The sequence below is a fragment of the Myotis davidii genome, unplaced genomic scaffold, assembly GCF_000327345.1.
Source record: "Myotis davidii unplaced genomic scaffold, ASM32734v1 scaffold2055, whole genome shotgun sequence".
Classification (NCBI taxonomy): domain Eukaryota; kingdom Metazoa; phylum Chordata; class Mammalia; order Chiroptera; family Vespertilionidae; genus Myotis; species Myotis davidii.
The window spans coordinates 85,475-90,432 of NW_006286389.1; positions in this window are offsets into that span (position 1 = coordinate 85,475).

Genomic DNA, 4,958 nt, shown 5'->3' on the forward strand with positions numbered 1-4,958 from the left:
TGCTGAACCTCTTGGCTTCAGAATCAACCAATATTCACCCAAATGCCTGCAGGCACTCACTCAGCAGGCCCGCAGGTCTCCTCGGGGCCTCAGGTCCCTGGATTTTCACAGACAATTGGAATACTTCCTCCGTCCAGACAACAATGTAGCTTTCAACTTTTGTAAACTTGCACTTTAACACTGGAAAATGTCATGTCGAACCTATGACTTTTAAGTTTTTACAGTGTGATACAAATTATTTTCCCAAAGTACAAGACACAGGGGAGTTGCCCATGGTTCTGGATGTCTCTTCAGCAACATGTGAGGGCAGATATTTTCAGCTTTTAAAAAGAATAAAAATAAACAAGAAAGCAAATCCTGCGCTTTTTTTTTTTTAAGTCTAAATTTACACACAAGAGTTGGGTTCAAATTGTCTGGGATAAGAGAAACTAAATTGTGTTAAAGAAACTGATATGAGTGTATGTGTAAAAGCATGGCCTGCGTGATGCAAATGTTGCTAAAAAGCACACAAAAGAAGGTGGTGTGGACAGGACTCAATGTGATGTCAGAGCACAGGGCTCACCCTAGGCTCCCTCCCCCAGGAGGATAGTCAAAGAGGAGGATAAACCTTCTCTTTTTTTACTGATAAAATAGTTGGGTCAATACATATTCACAGATGGGAACACATAAAGGAAGAGCAAAAACACGTACAATGACTTGGCATATGGCTTGGTATGCTGCCGGAGTTTCCTTATTGCAACCTTCATTTATTGGAGAGAGATTCCACTTGGTCTTCTCTGGAGGAAAAGCTTGGCCCCCGTTTCTGTCTATGCAAATTCAGCGCATTAATATTGTTAAATCACAGGAGGAAATTCTTCTCCCAAACCAGAAGCCCTTGAGTTCCTCCAAGTTTATATTAAAGGGATTACAATCCATTTCCTCCCTAATACGCTAATGCGCCATGGGAAGCCCTCAGGCCAGGAATTAAAGCATTTACGCCTTTAATTAGGAGCGAACCTCCCCTTAGAGCCTGAAACACAAACAGCAAGTCTGCACTACAAAGGCCTCCTCGCAGACCGGGATATTGATCCCTCTCCTGGAGCCAGGAGCCTCCCAGGGTTTGGGTTTAGCAAGCAAGGCCACCTTCCCCAAAGCGGGTGCCTTCGCCTGGAGGGCCCTCTGCAGAAATAGAAACCCCTTCCCATGAAGAACAAACAAACAAAAGCAGCAGCAGAGTTAATGGGACTCAGCCCAGGGTCACAGCGGGCAGGAGGGCCCGGGAAGCACCGCCTGACGCTGGATTGTCCCGCAGCCGTTAGCTTGCAAGTGGAGGCTCTGAAAATCAAGACACCATTTGTGCGTCAGAGAGGTCATCACATGGAGGTTCACCAAACACAGCGGCCACCTTTTCCATTCCAGATTCATAGAGAGCAGCTGGGTCACAAAGGACAGGGCTCCTCCAGGAGCAGCCCAGTGACCGTCTGCTTCAGAGTGCCCTGGGATGCGTATGAAACCCAGGTTTCTGCGGCTGCCTTGTGTGTCAGAGCCTTGGGGAGAAGGACCCAAGCCCTTGGTACCTGGTAACAAGCTTCACTGGTGATTCCTGTGACTCCTGCAGGCACAGGAGGGAACTGTGGCTGGGCCACCCCTGCTCTTTACAGGGGAGGGAGCTACGTTCAGAATCTTCCAGGGACGTGGTCGGACAAGCAGGGCCCAGGCGGCGATGGGGTAGCATGGCGATGTGCACATTTCATGAATAATGGTACCAAAAGAGCTCATGAAGTTGTTAAACTGGGATAAGCACTTGGGGCCTTTGCTTCATTGGTTCAACGCATAAGTACTGGCTGCCTTAGGTGAGCAAGGTGTGGTGCTAGGTGTGTGCACCTGTGAGTGTGGAAGTAGGAAGGGTGTGTTGGGGTGACTATAAAAGATGAAAAACACGAGGCTCCTGTCATCTAGCACTTTACAAACTGGTGAGGGGATGGGGAGGAAGTGCCCAGAGAGGAACGGGCAAGCAGATGGGGAGTGCGGCACGGAGGGCGATGCGGTGAAGAGGGAATGGAGACGCAGTGATGGAATTAAGTCTTCAACCAGGAGCTTCTCTGTGTCCAAACCTGGCCTGCCAGTAAAGGTCCAGCACCCCTGACTTGGGGGAGTCACTTCCTGCCACTCCCGGTCTCTGACTGTGCATGCCACTCCAGCAGGTAGTTGTCACTAAGGTGATGCCTTTTCCACGTCTGCATGTAGTTATGCATGCTTTACTTCGCCAAAAGATTTGAACTGCCTTTGCCTCTCCATCTCCCCAGAGCCTGCCAGACTAGGCCTTCTGGCCCCTCAAGTCTGTTCTTTGGTTGTTTGGGGGATTTTTAAGGACAGGCAGGAGGGCCAAGCGGGGGCTGGACACTGGGCTAAGGAGTGGGGACTTTTAGAGGGAAGCTGAGTGCAAAGAGAATGTGAGAGTCAGATGATTTCTCATTTGAACCCAGCTCTGCCATTTGCAAACCACCTGTCCTTGGGGGCCTTATATATTCTCTGCTCAGTTTCCTTGTAAGTGTTAAAGTGCGAAGGAAATGGCTGGTCAGGGTGCGTGCAGAAGACAACCAATCTATGTATTTCTCTCACATGGATGTTTTTCTCTGTCTTCCACTCTCCAAAAAAAAAAAAAAAAAAAAGGAAAAAATATCCTCGCCCAGCCGGGGTGGCTCAGAAAAGATCAATGGAAAAATATCCTCACAACAAAAAATTCACCTAGTCCAGCCGGTGTGGCTAAGTGATTGAGCGTCAACACATGAACCAGGGGTCACGGCTTTGATTCCCTGTCAGTCAGGGCACATGCCTGGGTTGCGGTCTCAATTCCCAATAGGGGGTGTGTAGGAAGCAGTAGATCAATGATGTTTCTCTCTCATCTATGTTCTATTTCTCTATCCCTTTCCCTCTGTCTCTCTAAAAAAAATAAATAAATAAAATAAAAATGAATAAAAACATTTAAAACATTCATCTAGATTGTCAGCTTCTCTTTTGCCAAAAGGCCTGGAAAGGGAATGGAAAATTATTACCCGCACGATCTCTTTCTCCTGATAAATCTAAGATGCATTCTTTGAGTGCTCAGTAACTGTTGATTGTTAGGATTACTGTTGATACTGATAGAGATGGTAATGGTGAAGAGTCTTTGCTCAAAATAAGTAGAAAAAAACTTGTCCCTAAAAGAACTGCAGCATGTTAGCAGTGCTTATTTTGTCCCCTTTACCTCTGTCAACTTTCCTACATTCCTTCAAATGCTTTCTGGGCCATGAGTGCGGGGTCAGTAGTGGGTCGGGCCATTTAGATGTTGAAAGGGCAAGGTGATCAGTAAGTCACAGCTCCGTTCTCTCCCAGCCTGACCTGGCACTGGCCCGTAATCTGGCAGAGGATCTCCTCAGCCGGCGCACTGGAGGGAAGCGCTGAGAGCAGCATCTTCCCAGGAATCTCGCTGACAGATGGGTCAGTCACTTTGAGGTCAGCTCTCCTCATACCTCATAAGGCAAACATGGCAGAGGAGGCTTAGATTGACCATTTTGGTCACAGACACTTTCCAAATGGGCTGGTGGATCTTAGAGCGTGGTCCTTGGGCCTCTGGGAGAGACTATGCAGAACGCAGAGTCTCAAGACCCCACTCCACACCCTCTGAATCAGGATTCCATGGGCAGACTGGAGTCAGGCTTGCGGTCAGCATGTAAAAGCAGTTCTCAAAGGGATCCTCCTGAACCCTGAAGTCTGGGGACACCTGAGGGAGACATCATTGATATTTTGCCGATGGGTAGGTCTTTCAGGATGCCATTATGACTGATTATATCTTTGTGTGAAGCATTTTGGCAGGACCCTGGTGTAGAGAATAACTAGAAATAAATAAAGCTTGATTTAAGTGGGTTCTTCTGTGTACACTCTAGCAATATCAGACACAAGATAAACCAAAACCAATAGCATTAGGAAGAAAATAAGACAACTTCGTTTATTGCATGTAAATGGCTAATTATTTTGTATCTACAATCTGGCAATAGATTTATTTTGTATATTATAAAAAAGACAACTTCAAGACATATGGTGAAGATACACAATGTGTACTGACTCAATTAGTAAACATTTATTAAACAGCTCAGATCTATATATAAGCATTTGTAAAAAAATAAAGTTTTCAAATTTGAGGGAAAAATTTTCCTCCCCATTTATATTCGTTTGTAACCTATAGTATAACAAGTAAAATTTAGTTTTTTCCTACTCTTTATACCAAATTCTTCATGGAATTTGGAACTAAATCTACCTCATTGGCCCGGTGGATGGCCCTGGCTCTACCCCTCATTGGTTAAAATCAACGACCCACCTATGTGTAACAACACCTGGAAACTTTCACCAGTTCTCTCCCTCCGTCCCTCCCTCCTTCCTTCCCTCCCTCTCTTCTTCCTTCCCTCCCTCCCTTCTTCCTTCCCTCCCTCCAAATGTTCATTGAGCACCTGCAATGTTCTAGGCATTGGAATATATTAGTGGACAAAGAACATGTCTTACCCTTTGTGATTCCACTCTCTGGAATGAGTTTTATGCTAAGCACATGAATATAGCTCTAGAAGTGATTAGAAATAGTGCCTGAACACAGCCATCCACTGGTGGCTGTGGCAGGGCAAATAGCATGCATCCCTGCAGGGAGCACAGGCCATGTGTTAGTGTGACTCTTGGACTGGCTATTTAGCTCTACGCCCTCTTACAGAAGATGCAGATAAGATGCTAACTGTGCAGAGTAGTTGAATAAATTAGAAATAATATATATACTAATATGCATAGGATTATTAGACATATAATAATACAGTATATAATCATAATAATGTATATAAAGCACCTGGTACACAGTAAAAGCTCAATAAATGATAGCCACTCTCCCCCTCCAAAGAAACCCAGCCCTATATTTAAAAAGACAATCACATTTACAATTTGTTATAATTCTTGGTAAA